At 39.4% G+C, this 17,213-nt stretch overlaps 2 protein-coding genes across 11 annotated transcripts in view; one reads left to right on the top strand and one right to left on the bottom strand.

The window, feature by feature from the left end:
* The window catches only part of UPF2 (UPF2, regulator of nonsense mediated mRNA decay), a 99,353-nt gene extending 97,306 nt beyond the window's left edge, over positions 1 to 2,047 (bottom strand). The window contains exon 1 of the mRNA XM_023530348.1: positions 1,965 to 2,047. The gene's annotated coding sequence lies outside the window, so the exon portion shown is untranslated. The remainder of the gene's footprint in view (positions 1 to 1,964) is intronic.
* The window catches only part of DHTKD1 (dehydrogenase E1 and transketolase domain containing 1), a 51,620-nt gene continuing 35,626 nt past the window's right edge, over positions 1,220 to 17,213 (top strand). For 2 of the 10 annotated variants that reach the window (XM_023530338.1, XM_023530347.1), the window contains exons 1-3: positions 2,552 to 2,775; positions 3,776 to 3,824; positions 9,319 to 9,505. The gene's annotated coding sequence lies outside the window, so the exon portion shown is untranslated. Of the gene's footprint in view, positions 1,852 to 2,551; positions 2,776 to 3,775; positions 3,825 to 9,318; positions 9,506 to 17,213 lie in introns of those variants that run through there. The other 8 variants (XM_023530345.1, XM_023530340.1, XM_023530341.1 and 5 more) reach the window with 8 other exon arrangements.

Below are 17,213 nucleotides of genomic sequence, written 5' to 3'. Positions count from 1 at the left end.
GAATGCATTAAATAAATGTTTGTTCTTTCAAACATTTCAAACTCTAAAAATCTCTCATGATAAACTTTTAATAAACTTTTAATAAAAGTTTATCATGAGAGATTTTTAGAGTTTGAACTACTAGATTTTATCTGCTCTGATTCTCAATTTTTACACTGAAGTGGCAACAGACGAGTGACCTTCCAAGATTACACTACTAGTTTAGTGGCTAGGTCAAGACTCACTGTCCAGTGCTCTTTTCCAATATATACCCTGACTTTAAGATTTAAAAAAAAAAATACACAAACATGATTCTTATCAGTATGCATTTGTATTATGTCAATTAAAAAACTTAAACTGAGCATTAATGAAATGCTAAAATTCTTTTAATTATTTTAATAAATCCATGCAGCCAAATATTTTACCTAAAGTTTCAAAAAATTTTTCAAGTAAAAACTAGAATTTTAAATAGATTCTATTTAAGATTCTATCTCAACATAGTACAGATAAAAATTAGTGATCTTTTAATTGGAATATAATTAGCTCTTACAAATTTTTTACTGAGTACAATTACATTCAGACAGTCCTTAAAAGGAAGCTATGCTTTAAAACCACCTTCCTAGCTCCCAAAATAGTATCCTGGCCCTTGGGCTTTATGTTTTACTTGGTTTTCTAAATATATTCCGAACTTCCACAAGAAAGTAAAACTACTTTACTAGTAAAACAGATACCAATGGAGTGTCCTGGGGGACAGAGTACAGAAAAAGGGGTGTTTCCCTTTTAAAGATATTGCTTTGCAAAGTACCATATGGACTCTGTATGAAATCACAATCAGACTGCACTGAAAATACTCCAGTGTAAAAGAATGCTGTTTACCTTTCAATTCTGTTATTCAATTTGTTCAAAGGGCAGAACCACATACGGGCATTACTTCCCAGTCTTCGACTTTAAAGATCGTCCAAAGTTATTATAAAGGACTCATTCAAAGTTTTTACGAATTTCACCAGAGTTCAAAACTGGTTTCTTGATAAGTTGTACAATTTTTATAAACACATAAAAACCATGTTCAATAAGAAGGGAAACAGTTGTTTTACTTGGGTCTGATGCATCACCACCTACAAGTCCTAAAACAGAAGAAGAGCTGACGGTCCGGTCCAGTGTGTACCCCCAAGCCTGTTAGCTGGCTCTGCTTGACCAACCTGGAGACCAAATATCCTGTGATCATCTCCTTAGTTCAACAGCACTAACAAGAGAGTTACCAGGAGCCTTGGGATGAAGGTAAAGTGAAAAATCCCCAGCCTATGAGACTAAAAAGAAGTAAGCCAAAAACCTATGCCCACCATTCCCAACTACACTCAAACCCCTTCCCCTACACACTCACCTCCCACAAACCCCTGCTCTCGCTCCACATTCCTATAACTAACACGCTTCCCCGCCACAATTCCCCTTCTACGAGTATCCACGGTCACCTTCGCCAACCATCCTTGCTCCAACCCCAAACTTCTCACCCCACACTCGCTCACCACCTAAGACCGAGCCTCTCCGGCTGGTCTCCGTACTCCACATCCTCCCACATACGCACCCTCCCCATTTCCTCGCCCTCGCTTCCCTCCCGGCTCCCGAAAAGCTTTTCCCCACCTCCCCTCACTCTACTCCACACCCCCAAACACCTTCACCCCGCCACAGCAGGCTTGCCGTCTCCAGCCCCGAGGCCCAGCCCGGGTATGTGAGGCAGGAACCCCCTCTACAATCCCTCATGCCTGCCCCAGGCCGGAGGCTCCCGCGTTGGTGGGAGCCTCCGAGAAAGGGGTCTGAGGAGGACGACGCTGGACCCGCGGTCCGTCTACTGCTTGCCGCCCCCAGAGCGCTGAGGTGAGGAGTCGTCTCTTGAGTCCCCCAGGGAGTAGGAGTCCAGGCCGGTGCCCCTCAGACCCGCTTCCTCCCGGTCGTTGGAGCGGAGGGAAAGGAGGTTCCCCGGGACTCACCTCGAGCCTGTTGTCAACATTAGCCCCGGGTTTCCCAGCACCAACTCCAGCGCTCGGGCTCTCCCCTCCCCTCCCCCTACCTATCTAGCAGCCGAGGGCCCGCCTTCCCTCAGCTCCCCCTCCTCCCTCCGCCCTCCGGCCCTCCCGCCCGCCACTCACCAGCGCGGCCAGGCTGCGAAGTGGGGGCGGGGCGGAGGGAAGGGGAAAGGAAGAAGGTGCCCGCGCGATTGCCAAATCGAAACCAGTCCGGGTCGCCCATCTCCGGGCATAGCGGTACCCTTAGCTCAGCTCCAGCGTGGTTAATCGCGAGCAAAGGCTCAGGTCGGTGCCGCACACTCAGCGGCTTGTTCAAATTGTCCCCTCAGTGACAGAAGTGAATTTTTCAGTCAGGCAATTAATAGGGCAGCCACAACCAGCACCTCGAGCCAGGGCCCCAGCTGAGGGGAGGAGTGTTCCGAGGGCCGGAGGCAGGAAGTGGATTGGTCGCCAGGAAAGGGAAAGCGCCTGAATTGGCGACGCGCAGGCGCAGGTACTACGGGGGTGGGGTGGGGTGGGGGTGGGGGGAAGGGGAAAGCGAGAATGGGCGGGGCGGAGCTTGTAGGAGGCGAGGAAGTTGCGGTAGAACTGTAAGAGAATTACGGAGCGCCATTAAGGACAAGTTTGGTCACGTGATTCTCATGGGCGTTTCTTGGAGCGAACGGGAGGAAGAAGTCTAAGAAGGGAAAGTTTGATTGGACTAATTGGAGAGGTAAGGTTGAAGTTTTAGGAAATTGGAAACTGGAGAAGCTAAAGGTTATGGCTGATGAGGAAGGTAAGAGTTGGTTAGGAATGGGTCTAGATTTAAGAATGTTCGAGAAAGATTACGAAAGTCCCTTGGGGAAATGTTCAGGAGGACTTTTAGGTGTTCCACATCAAAACGTTTCAGAGTGAAGAAGAGTCAAGCCTTTTCGCATAGGGATTTTAGGAAGTATCCGGTTCTAGCAAGTATATTTTAAAAATTACAGTGGAATGATTTACCTGAGTTAATTGAAATCACTCGTTTTTTAAAAAGAAAAATTGTCTAGTCTTGTCATTAATTTCAGATGCGAACCCAAGTCAGCTTTTTAAAAATAAGCATCAGCCAGCCTATCCACACGACTTACTACCTCTTAAAATGCTAAATTTGTGCACTGGCCCCCTACTTTTATCGAAGCAGTGCGAGTGTCTGCCAGCATGGTTTAACTAGGTGTTTGTACTTTGGCTCTGGCTGGTCCAGGGCCAGCGGAACAAAGGTGCAAAACTGGTCTTGATTCTTGCTTGACAAGTGGCGCCCTACCTGATATCCAAGCCCACAAAATGAGCTGCTCCCAACCTGAGATACTTGAGGCAGGTGTCGTTTCCCTTTTATTCAGCTTTGCACATTTGCCTCAACTTAATGTTTTACTTCCCATTTATTCTTAGCACGCAAATTGCCCTCCTCATCTGAGTGTTGATGCTTCCTGTATTTAAGGTTTTTTTTTTTTTTTCTAAAACACTACCGATGGGTAAATCATTTAAAGGGTAGTAAAAGAGAAAAACAAATGCTGCTACTCTGTACCATTGAAAATTATGAGAGAACTGTCCCCAAACACCACCCACATTTCAGTTTTCTTTTTTTCATTTTTGTCTGAATATTTTTAAGATTTACCTATGCTATTGATAAATCTTTGCCTTTTATCAGGTGGTAAAAGGAATAAGTACAAGGATCAAAAAAGAGAAGGGTATTTTTTTGAGCATTTGCTATTTTACATTTGTTATCTTAATAATCTTGTATTATGATCCCCATTTTATAGGAACTGAGTCACAGAAAGACTAAGTAATTTACTCAAGACCATAAAACTGGTAAGTATATCATCTAATATTACACTCAAGTTTAACTCCAGAAACCAAAGTTCTTTCTGCTATGTTCCACTGCCTTTATGTACACTTTCACATTGACTGAGAATGCTGCCAATAATTTTTTTTCCAAAGAAAGATGTCAGGCTAGCCACCAGAAACCTTCTGATGTGAAGATATCATCGTGAGCTGTATCTGGAAGAAACACTGCTCTGAAGAAGCCATCATTTTTGTATTTTGATGATAATTCAAACCATTATATTCTGAAACTGCATTATATTAAGCATTTAAGCGTTTATTTAGATATGTCATTATTTCAGAAAATTCTCAAAAATGTCCATTCTTCTTTTTGCCTGGTTCAGTTAACAAGACTATACCATGTGGAAAAAACAGAAAAAACTGCAATATGCAAAAATACATGATGCTATTTTCAACTTAAAACCTAGTTATAATGTTTCACAAAAGAAAGCAAAAGCAAGGGTAAAAGATTATAATTACAGGGCAGGATAAACCCTGAATTAAAAAACAGACCTTATTTGAATTGGACTACAAGGTGCGCTGCTTGTGGTATGTTGTAACTTGAATAATACCAGCTGTCTTTTAGGAGCCAGTATCCAGTTTAACTACTTTAAGCTAGGAAAAGCTACCTGTTTTTCTCAGGCAGCTACCTGTTCATGGTATATCTCTGGTGAAAATTTTTCAACAATTTTATCTCTGTCTCTCTACTTAACAGTTTCTAAATTGAATGTGCTCAGATGTATCCATTCAGTAAGAGATCTAAGGGTTAAGTGCATTTAAACAAATGTAAATGTTAAGCATGTGAAACATAATAGTACTAATTACCCCGCCATCTTGAAATTTCTCATGGAACTATAAGATTGAAAATCAATTTACTAACACTGGCTTCTATTAATTTCACCAAAATAGGAGTGAAGCAATGTAAAGTTACTTTTTTTTTTTTTTTAGCATTTAATAAATATGGTTTGTCAAAAACAAATTAGATTATAAAACTTATAGAGTGGTTAGAACAGTGCATAACAGATACTAAAAGTTGGTAAATGAAAATTTTATAATCTAATGCAGCAGGTAGATAGTAAGTAAGCAAATAAAAAAGTTAAAAGGTTAGAATAAATGCTACAAAGGAAATGAACAGGGAAATATAATGGAGAGAGAGAAGAGTGTGGCTACTGTAGAGTGACCTTTTTAATGATGCAAAATTTGAGCACCTAAAGAACTAGAAGATCCCAATTATCCAACTATAGATATCAAATAGGCAGTTGAGACTTAAGAGTTGTGGCCTAGAGATGACAATTTGAGCGTCATTAACGTGGCTAGTATTTAAAGCCATAAGAAAGAATGGGATCAAAGAAAATGTAATAAGAGAAGAAGTCCCAGGACAAAGGCCTGGGAAACCTCCAAATATTGAGGATAGTTCTCTAAAAAGACTGAGTTAGGAAAGACAGAACCTGGGGAGTGTAGTCATGGAAGCCAAGAAAAGAGCTGCTTCAGGAAAGAAAAAGTGGTTAACTGTCTCCAATGTTACTGAGAACAAATAACATGAGGACAGAAATGCTTATTGCTTTGACACCATATGGATCAATATTGACTGTAGGGGGTAATTTAGTGAGGTAGGGGGGACAGATTGGTATTTGAGAAATTTTATTGTGAAGAGCAGCAGAAAAATATAAGTCAAGGATATTGTGAAGTCAGGGGAGATTTTGTTTATTTTTGTATCTTTTGTATCTTTTAACTAGAGATATAGAGAATACTAATAATCCAAAAGAAGAGGGAGATATTAAAGATATAGGAGAGAGAAAGGATAATATAGGACCAAAATCCTTATGAGATTGAGAAGGAATGAAATCTAAAATGCAAGTGGAAAGAGTGCCTTTGAGAGAAGCAGGGGCATTTCTACATAATAGTAAGAGAAAATACAAAGATGGATGCATGTATAGACAGGCTTGGAGAGATGGAATGGAGAAACTCTAAAGGATTTCCTCCTTGATCAGTCCTATTTTCTCAATAAAATTGGAGACAAGGTCAGAAACTAAGAGATGAAGGAGAGTGTGAGAGGTTTGGAAAGATGGAGAAATATGAAAGAAAACACCTTGAAGAGTGAAAACAATGGAGATGCATAGTGAGGATTGACAGGTCATGCTGGAAGCCACTTGAGGTTTGTGGTCATAAATTGTAAGTAAAACCATCTGGCCTACTCATGCCAGTTTCTCCAGAAGAGATGGGCAGTTAAGTTTAATCAAAGTTGTGGCATTTTTTTTTTCCTCATGAAAGTATTGCCGGAGAAAGATAAGAGTAAAGGAGTTGGAGGTGTTTGCAAGAGAATGATTATAATGAAGGATCATGGACTCTAAACTGGGCACGTAGGAAAGTTAAGGTACATGAGATATGTATGTGGGTGTAGGGGTGAACGGATTGATGGGGTAGAGGATGAAAAGAAAACTGACCAGTGATAAAAAGAGCCAAAAACTTCTGAATTAAAGAAGACAGATGAGGACATCAGAAAGTGGTTCTGAAGAGCTGCAGTAGCTAGGGGTACAGACAAGAGGGAACGAGTCCAGAAGACCCAAGGCTTTTAAAAGAGGATGGAAGAGAACCGATTTAGAAGCCACAATGGAAACGGAGGAACATGCATCTCTAAAGTCAGACTAGTTCCGACATTTACCAACTAGAACTTGGGCTAATTCTTTAACCAGTTTAGGTCACAGCTCTTTCTTTAAAATGGTGATAATAATGTAGTAGTTTTTCATAGGGTTTTGTGAAAAATAAAGGAAGTGATTCAAATAAAAGCACTTAGCACAGTTCAGAGTATATGTTCTGTGTTAGCTTTTACTAAATCATTTTGGAAACAATAAGCAATCTAAATGGTTTTGCAGTTTGAATAAATGGTGCTTCAACAGCGCTTTCTCTGCCTTAACACTGGTATGAAACCAGTCCATCTGAAACCTTTTACTCCAGCATTACAAATTGTGCTAAGACAACGAACTTTAAAATGAAGGTTAAAAAGAGAAAGTCAAATCACTGCTTGCAATGTATTTGTCGATTAAATATCTTATTTGTCAATGATAATAAGACTGAAAAGAGAAAAAATGAAGAGTGTTCTCAGCGATTGTAACCAATGATGATGAAGGTTTGTAAATATCTCTAATTCTGGTTTCACTTCGATTTGTCCAGCAGAATAACCTCAGTATTCTTTGGGGGTAACTAATGATGAATAAGTGGTAAGGAAGCTAATCTTATGTCATCTGACTGGTCTTAATTTTTTAATTTCTGACCTATATTGTTAAGTCTTTGCTGTGGGACATCTGTAATGATTAATCCACATACACTTCAAACCTAAAGAATCCAAAACTGAACTTAATATTGGTTTTTAACCTCAAACCTGAAGAATCCAAAACTGAACTTAATATTGGTTTTTAACCTCATCTACTTCTTTTTCTATTTTTATTCTATAAATGATGCTAAGGGGGATCAGGATATGCCACCCCAAAATACGCCACTTCATAGTAAAGATTACTTTGACCTAATAGAACTGAGAATCAACAAGATGCAGGAAGCATTCTCCAGAACTCCCCTTTATCTGCCTAAAAGCTGGGCATGAACTTCCCTTTGTGAGGGTGTCCATCCCACACCCCTTCTTCTTCGTATAAAGAAGAGGAGAGACTTGTCACTGAAGATGGAGTGTCAACACCCAGATGGGTTTGCATAAACAGATCTTACTAAAATAACCCTTATCTTCCATTGGTTCCCCCATATATATCCTAGTCGCTTTCCCACAATTTGTCATTCCTTAAAACCCAAGCCCCCTTTATTGAAATGGTATGTAAGCCCCAAGCCTAACTGCCTCTTTGTTCACTTTTCTGTGAACTCCTCTGCACATAAATATTAATAAAAATTGTACACCTTTTCTCTTGTTAATCTGTCTTTCGTTAGTTTCACTCTCACAATCCCACTGAAAGAACCTAAGAGGGTAGAGGAAAAGTTTTTCCTCTCCTACACATGCTTTCTAGGAAGAGGGAGAAAACCTGTGTGCTGATGCAGGCATGTATAGGATTAAACTAGAGTGAAAAGAACTATTTCGGAGGAAACAAACAATCAGAATGCAGTTTTATTTATCAAGCAGTATACCAACTCTTAACAGTCCAAATACAGGATTCCATACCCCGTTTTGTGATTTCTATTAAAGATAATTCAAGTTTTAAATACAGTGGTTGAATGGATGAATGGAAAGAAATAGACACGTGTTTATTAGTGTGTGTCAGGCATTAATCCACCCAATTATTCGGTAGGTAACCCGTTTTCCTTTTTTTTTAATAGAGGGAGAAACTAAGGCTTAAAATAGTTAAATAATGTGCCCAGGATGACACGGCTGCTAAATAGAATCTCCTTCACTCAGGACTGCCTGATTCCAAAGTTCACGCTTATATAATATTTCTTCCCATTCTAAAATGTTTCCCTACCTTCTATAACCAAATACCACACACATGATATTACAGATATCCCCTTTTACACAATTAGAATGTAGAATAAGGAAAGACCTAATTTTATAATCTTGTTCTAACAAGATGGACCAATATATGTAATAAAGACCTCTGCCCACGATAGCACAAAGGAAAGGACTGGGCTGGGCATTAAAGACTTGCTGTCCTGCCTACTACACACGTAATGCAGTAAGCAAAGGCAAGTCATTTGTAATCTGCCTGTGACTCCGATGCATCATTTAAAAAATGAGTAGATTACACTTTATGATTCTCAACTTTATTATTTTAATTTTGACAATAAACCTTATTGCTTCAAAGTGTTTAAGAATCGAAGTGAAAAATAGTTGACGTCATAACCCAGGATGATAATATCCCACTGAAAATTATATCTGGGAAAAATGACATTACCCAGAGAGTCTTCTGGCATCACTTCACTTGTATCAGTTGTTAGGAGTAAGGTGAAGGAATGGTGTCATTTCTAGTTTATTTTTCTTCTGGAAGGTTCTGCACTGCAGACATAATATATACATTATACTTTCCTCAATTTTCTCCATGGAAATTAGAAATAGCATTCCACTGTGTTATACTCCCTTTCTATTTAGTGAAAGACTTATCTAAAGAGGGATGCTACGTTGTACTAAGTTTTTTATGCCTAACATTCAATATCAGTTTAATAATAAGCTAATAGCACTAGCTATCATTTTAGGAGCAAAGTGTCATAGCAGCCAGAGGAAGGGTTACATGGCGGAGTGCATGATTAATAGGTCAAAAGGATGACTGCTGTTCTGCCTTCACTGAAACATTTCTAAAAATGGTCACCTGGGTATGGTAGGTGGCCTTTAAGGATCCCTGCCTCCTGGTATTCACATCTTTGTGTAATCCTCAAGTGAAGTCTGAATTGAGTAACTCACTTCTAGTGAATATATGCAGCAGGGGTAATGGGGGGTTAGTATCAATATTAGTTCACAAAATGTGGTGGATTCATTTGGATCTCTCTCACTTAGGGCAGCCAGCTGCCATGTCTTAAGGTACTCTTCCGAGAGGCCCACACAGAACTGAGGGAGGCTCTGGCCAACAGCCAATGAGGAACTCAATCCTGCCAGCTGGGTGAACAGAGAGAAAGTTAATTCTCCCAAGTTGAGCAGTCAGATGACCATAATCTCAATCAACAGCCCTACTTCAGAGCTAGTGGTAAGCTGTGTCTGGTTTACTGACCTACAAAATCTGTGAGATAATAATACATTTGTTGTTTCAAGCCACTACATTGTGTGGTAATTTCTTCCAACAGACAACTAATATGATAGTTATTATTTCAATATTACATGTTATATATGTATACTTATATAAATACATTTTTATAAGTATGATATGTTTTGCAATGTGGGTGGTGGGAGTGGGGGTGAAAATTATGAGAACAAAGAGAAAACCCTGAGTATTAGCCAGAGGAAAGAAAAGAAATTAAGAAGCAGTCTTTTTTTTTTTTTAAAGGAATTTCTATTAATCAGAGAAGAAATGTGATTAAGAACAATAGAGGAAAGGATGCTGTTTTTCAGCTGAAGAGATCATTTAAATAAATTTCACCTTTTCTTCCCTCACCCTCCTGGTTCTGAATGGTTGCTCATTTATACCTTTCTTAATAAAAGTGGGCGAGGGTGAGGAAAGAAAATGAAATTAGTCAACTTTGGTAATAGATAAATTTGCATTATATATGAAATGGAGTAATGCATGTATGTGCCGCATTATTATGATAACGCGAGAATTCCTTTTAATGAAAAGTTGCTGGTGGAAGAAATTAGTCTGTCTTCAAAAGTGTAACTTTTAGCATGCTCAGTGCTTTAAAAAACAAGGCAAAGAACCCAAGAAAATACTTTTTGTCAAATATGAAATAGGCCTCTTTCTAGCCTGGTGAACCAACCATTTTCATATCTGAACACTCACTCTATTGATGAGACAATAAACTGTATAGGGGAGGAAAAACTTTTTCCCCCTACCCTCCTAAACTCTCTGGATGGGGCCCTGCGAATTAGACTAACAAAAGACATTAACAAGAAAAAAACAAACGAAGTGTATTAACACATGTATCATGCATACACGCAAGAGAAATAGTAGTAAATAACTCAAAGGAGTGGTTAGACCTTGGGCTTATGTAGCATCATAAAAGAACAATGAATTTGTACAGAAATGACAAGACAAAGGAAAATGGTTTAGGTTTTTAGGCGTGGCAAACTGTGAGAAAGTAAATACACTGGGAACTAATGGAAAAAGGTTATTTTATGTGGATGTTTGTTAGTAAGATTCCTCTGGTGCCTTCTCTGGACTGATGAGTCTACAGTTGTCCTGGTGGATGTGGAGGGCAGAGAGCTTTTCTTATGTCTGTTTCTTTTCATTTGCTTTCAGTTCAAAATGACCCTATGCCAGTGGCATATTTTGGGGTGGCATGCCTTGAACCCTTTTGGTTGGTTCCTAGGATATTCCTGTTCTCATACTCCGTCATTGTTAATTGCCTTGTACCCTGACACACAGACTTACTCATCAGGCCTGCAGGTTCAAGGTCATTAAATCGCAGGAATCATGCCGAGAGCCACAACCATGAATAATGACAATAATAACATAACAATAATGATAACTAATATGTATTAAGTACTTAAAATATATCAGGCACTATTCTAAAGTGGTTTTGCATATTGTTACTCCAACCATATCAGTTAGGTACTATTACAATTCTCATTTTATAGATAAGGAAACTGAAGCTTAGAGAGAGGTTAAGTAACTTGCCCATGGCTAGTAAGTGGTAGCACCAAGATTTGAACACAGGCAGTCAGGCTCTAATACTGCACCTTCACTGAAAAAGTGTTTCTAGGGTACCTCTTTTGTGCCAGGCATTATTCTAAGCACCTAAGATACATCAGTGAGCAATACCTACAGAGATGTTTGCCCTCATGGAGCTTACATTTTAGTCAGGAGAAAGACAAAAAATGATAAATTTGTGGTATGTTAGGAAATGATAAGCGTGATTGTAAAAATTAAAAGAACAGAGCGAGGGGAGCAGCAGTATAAAGGGTGATAAGATTAGTTGCAGTTTTAAGAAGTGTATCAGGGTAGACCTCATTGAGAAGATAACATTTTTTCCCCCTAATTTCTGGTTGTTGTTCTTAAAATATATATTCTTTCAATGTTTAAAATTTAAAATATTTAACAATGCTGGAAAGTATAGAGAATCATAAATACCTATGTTCCTACCACCCGCAATTTAACAAATAATAACATTTTGAAGTATTTGTTTCAAAAATTTCTAGAAAACTAAAACATAGAAATTATAAAAGCTCCTGCCCATCTCATTCCTCTCCATGCCCCATATAACCAAATTACTGAAATTGATATTCATCTTACCTATCTATATATTTTTACTTTTACTACATGTGTACATATCCATAAAAATATGTAGACCCATTTGGTATATTTTAAAAATTTGTGTGAATGTCTTTCTTATAATATTTTCTGTCTTAACTTTATATTCCTGGGATCAATTTTATGTTGTATGTGTAGATCTAGTTCATTTATTTTTCATTTCTGTATAGCGTTCCATTGAATGAATAAGTAAAGCCCACATTCTGAACTTCTCATCTACCAGACCAGTACATATCCTTTTACTTTTTATATTAAGGTTTAGAATAAAAAACATTTAGAACATAAAGGAACCTTAAAGACAATGTAGGCTATGAGGAAATAGAGAGCTTGTGTCCTCCCAGGGTTACATAGTCCCACGGTCACATAGCCAGTCAATGGAAAAGATGAAATTAAAACCTGTTAGCCTGATTCCCAGCACAACACTCATTCAGCTACTACAGCATTACATTTTAATTCCAGATATCTGTGTAGAACTATTTATAGAACTCTTTCTATATAACTATATATCTATATTCTAAATACAAATAACATAATAAAAAAATATTTAAATTTTCCTGAAATAAAACTGTTAAACTAAATTATATAGACTATAGTTTTAAAGCAACATCTATAACTCATTAATGATTATAAATCTTCTTTCTCCATGGTCCGCTATGCAAGTTTTTTAAAAATCGAATGTTCTTATTTTAATTCATTTGTGTCCATCTTTTGTTTTTCTTTAGAAGCTAAGAACACCAGACTGTGAGATTGTAGAACAGGCTTGAAGCTGGTGGTCAGATGGAGTTCTCTTCATAGTTTTGTCACCAGCGGGGGCCCAAGGAAGTACAAGGCACAATTTCAAGATATAGTTCTCCCAAAGCTAATGTGGGAGAAGCCGATCCTTTTTTCTCTCACCTCTTGCCTTCCCAACATCTACACGTTCACTCGACAAGAGTGTCTTGATTGTTTATTATGTGCAAAGGATTTAATTCTAAAATCATTTCTTGGAAGCAAGAAATGGATTTAACATTTATGCTTCATTCTTCATTCTCACCTGCAATGAATCTGAGTTCCTTTTGCTTCACATTTTCACCAGAGTTTGGTGGTGTCAATGTTTTGCATTTTGACCATTTTAATAAGTTATAGTGGTATCTCAATGTTCTTTTAATTTGCATTTCTCTAATTACATGTGATGTAGATCCTCTTTTTATATGATTATTTGCCATGGGTGTATCTTCTTCGATGAGGTATCTGTTAAGGTCTTCAGTCCATTTTTAAAATCAGGTTGTTTGTTTTCTAATTGTTGAATTTTAAGAGTTCTTTGTGTATTTTTGATAACAGCCATGTATCATATATGGTTTTTTTTTCAGACTTTATATTTTTAGAGCGGTTTTAGGTTCACAGCACAATTGAAGGAATGGTACAGAGAGTTTGCATACACCCCCTATCCTGACACAGGCTCAGCCTCCGCCGTTATCAGCATCCCCTACCAGAGTGAGACATTTGTTACAGTTGATGAACCTGCACTGACACGTCATCGTCACCCAAAGTCTGTAGTTTACATTGAGTTGTACACTCCGTGGGTTTAGACAAATGTATAATGACCTGTATCCATCAATATGATCAGATATATTTTTTGCAAATATTTTCTCTCAGTCTTTGGCCTGTCTTATTCTCTGGACAGTATCATCCATCTAATTTTTAATGTGTATTAATCACTTTTGGAAATTAAAATACAAAAATGAATAAAGCACTATTTCTGGTCTCAGGGAGCTCACAATCTAATGAGGGAGATAGGCAGAAACTGATAATGACAAAATTGTTTGAAATGCCTGCCCTTATTCTAGGCCATTTCATTGTCCATGTAGAAGACCTGGTCTTACACCCTAATCTCAATGGACCTTAACTTTACCTCTGAAAGTTTTAACCTCCACCCCACTCAGCACTTACCAACTTGCACTAATGTAATAAGGAAACGTATGGAGTGCTATGCGAGTGTACAGTAGGGAGAACTAAATGAGCCACGGGGGTCAGGAACATTTTTTTCAGAAAGTAACTCTAAGCCCGTTTGAGAAGGAAAGTAGGAATTATCCAGGTGCATGTGACTGTTGGGCGTGGGGTGAAGTGGACCAGCTCCTGGCAGAGGGAATGGCATGTGTGAAGACCTTGAAGTAGCAAAAGTGTGGTATTCAAGGGACTGAAAATAGTGTTGCTGGAGTATAGTGAGGCCACAGGAAGTGTGATTCTATAAAGGTGGAAGAAGAGGCAGGCAAAATCACAGCAGATGAGGGGGTGCAAACACAAGTGAATGTAGGGTTCAGCTAGGCAGACCGCATAAAGGTAAGCCGTGGAGACTGAAAACTGGCACTCACATGCCTCGTCTAAAGAGACCAGCCACCACTTAACTCCAGCTGATTACTGCCATGGGGGAAAGTGTGTTCAGTGTGTCTAGATTGACTAGATTTTTAAGAAAAAACAGAAATCTGGACTTTAAGATGCAGCCTTCCACATTTTTAATATTAACATCCAATTTTTAAAAATTAAGACACTATGATAGCAAACAAAGCACATCAGCAGTTTAGTTGGGACCTGTGGGCCACCAATTTCCAAAATCATGATCTTCTAACATTTAGAGTTTAGTATACTATAGATTCATAGTGCTACACGAAGAAATGAAGATGTTAGTAGAACATATTCCACATATTGGAACCTGAGTTCAGAAGAGAAATCTATGCTGGTGATTTGTATTTAGTGTCATTCTTATATTGTCATTCATTAAAATTATGAGAGTGAGATTGCAAAGGAAAAGATTTTGGAAGTGTGGGAAAGCACTGAAGTTTCTTTCTGGGAAATGAGGAGATGGGAATTTTAAGAAATGAGTTGAGAGTCAGTGATCTTTAAAGAACTTTAAAGCTATGTTAAGACTTTTAGACTTTATCCAAAGGAGAACAGAGAACAATGAAAAGGTTTCAGGCAAAAGTGATATGAATCAGATATTAATTTTAAGAAATAATTCTGACTCAATGTGCAAGAAGTATGTCTAGTCAAGGAAAGATCCAAGGCAATAAGACCATTTAGGAAGCTACTGTGTAACTCCTGGAGAGAGGTGTTGATGGCCCCAACTAGGCAGTAATGATGGAGAATGGACAGATTTGAGAACTATTTTGGATGTACTTAGCGTCCAAAGATGAGATCTGTATCATCTTTATTCCCAGTCGCTGCTTCCATTTTTGCAAATTTCCCTGCTGATTTGAATCCACACGTTAGGGATATGCCATACCTTCTTCTCCTTCTCAGCATCATTTGCTAACTTCCTAGTCACCCCTCTTCATTCACTGAAGGCTTTAACACATGACTAAGAGTCTTCTTCTACTTCAAGTCCTGCCAATTCCAAGGTGTTATTGATGTCCCTCTGGCAGTTTATCAAAAAGCCTGACTTCTCAGTTCCTAGACCTTCTCATTGATGACATTCTCCTTCACTTTAGCCAATCGACTTCCTGGTCATTAAAATTTGCATCACCTCTACAGTCATCACACATCTCATTTTCTGACTACAACCTTCTGTTTTTCTAGGTCAATCTCAAGCACTCCCAGTTTACCTGTTCTTCATCTGCTTTGGAACTGCCAACCTCTGCCCCTTTTTTCATTAGTCCATTCTTATATTTGCTAGTCGTTTTTTCTTCCAGCATAGAGTCCATGTTTTATTATTTCAATTGTTCTCTAATATCTTAAACGTTTTGCCTCTTGTCCTTTCTATCACATCTACCTGGAAAAACTCCAGCCCTGAATGAATCTAATCATCATCCTTCTGACCTCTGTACCAAATTAACTAAACACTAATAGAGTAAATCACAAAAGAGCAGAAATTAATATCTGTGTTCATGGTCACCAACCTCAACTGGGTGGCCCCAAAACTTCAACACAGTCTTCTACATTTTACTGCTCTCCTCAACAGTTTCATACTGTCTCCACCTTTCTCACTCTGACTCACCTCCCCACTCCTCAGCACCTTCTCAAATAATTCTTTGGGGGAAATTATCTGGCCTCATACTTCATATAGAAGAATCTCCCTCAGAATCCCACCGCTGAATCTATAACTCTGGCTGCTTTTGCACCTATCTTTTCTTCTTTCTATCTGAATCAATTGAGAACGTGTCTCTTCTCCTTTCTGGCATACTCTGCTTCGATTCCATCCTTTCCCATTTCTGCATGGACCTCAGTCCATTGGATTATCCCTTTCTCCCATATTTTTGATTTAATATTTTATAGCATCTTTCAAGCATGTTCTGGACTGCCTTTTGTTAAAATTGTGAAGAAAAAGATCTTAATCACTGTGACAAACTTCATTCCCAAAGATTTTGTTCTAGTGTCCCTTCCACTTGGGGGTCCCCCTGACACACCTTGTGCTACATGTGGTTTTTCTGTGCTTTCAAGGCACCTGTAAAGCATGTCTCACACTATGTTGAGTTCAGTCTGCAACTGCATTGGGAACCAGTTAAGGGAAGACACTGTATTTTATTAATCTTTGTAATCTAGCCGAGTGCTCTGTGGGCATAGTGGTTGAATGAATGAATGAGGTGGAAAGATATCTTGGGTTCATCACATATATAGTGTGGGGTAAGCTGCACTCCTGACTGGAATGACAGATGACTGACCTTAGTAGCAAAGTTATAGGTGAGTTGTAAAGGTGAGTCGGAATAAAATAATTTGGAAAACTGTCCGAGGTAGACCAATTAAGAATGTTAAATATCTTTACACTTCTGAAATCTTCAATGCCCAATTTCTTTTCACTCCTATTCTGTCCCTTTCTTATGGCTACTCTTCCACTATTTTGTACTTTCTCCCTAAATGTTTCTTAAGGAGAGATACTGGTTTTCATGCTCCTTCATATGATCTTTTCTTCTTGCGTCCCTTGTTCTCAGTCCCTGCCACTTTCTATGCACCCAGTCGCTAATTATTCTTTTCTGTGTGACACCCTATATTGTGTCTGTGTGGTTGTGCTCTGCGGCTTCCAGCAGAGGGGTGGTAGGTGAATACTCCTGGCGGGAGACTGCAGGATATACAGAGATGTGAAGTTTTGTACCAGAAAGCTAGTAACGCTTTGCTCAGCAGGCCACACTGCCCAAATCCAGGGCCACTCAGCTTCTAGGACCACGCGAGTCGCGGGGCGTGGCTTTGCCTGGTGGATCGCTGCCCTGGATTGGCTCCAAGAGGCAGGCCCCCGGCCAATCAGGCGCGGGGGCGTTGCCTTGGGGGCGGGTTTCCCGCCGCCTCCGCGGCGCGTCCCAGGGTTCCTGGAGTCCCAGCAGCGGCCCTTCTTGCTCCCGGCGGCTGCTGCCCCTCGTGCCAGGAGACCAGACGGAAAATGGCCTCGGCCACTGTGGCAGCAGCAAGACGGAGCCTCGGCCTCACCCTTCCGTTCCTCTTCCGGCGCGGCTACCAGACGGAAAGAGGTGTCTACGGCTACCGGCCGAGAAAGCCCGAGAGCCGGGAACCTCGCGGCGGCTTGGCG

Source organism: Pteropus vampyrus, unplaced genomic scaffold (assembly GCF_000151845.1).
Source record: "Pteropus vampyrus isolate Shadow unplaced genomic scaffold, Pvam_2.0 Scaffold49, whole genome shotgun sequence".
Classification (NCBI taxonomy): domain Eukaryota; kingdom Metazoa; phylum Chordata; class Mammalia; order Chiroptera; family Pteropodidae; genus Pteropus; species Pteropus vampyrus.
This window is presented reverse-complemented; position numbering and strand designations above follow the sequence as displayed.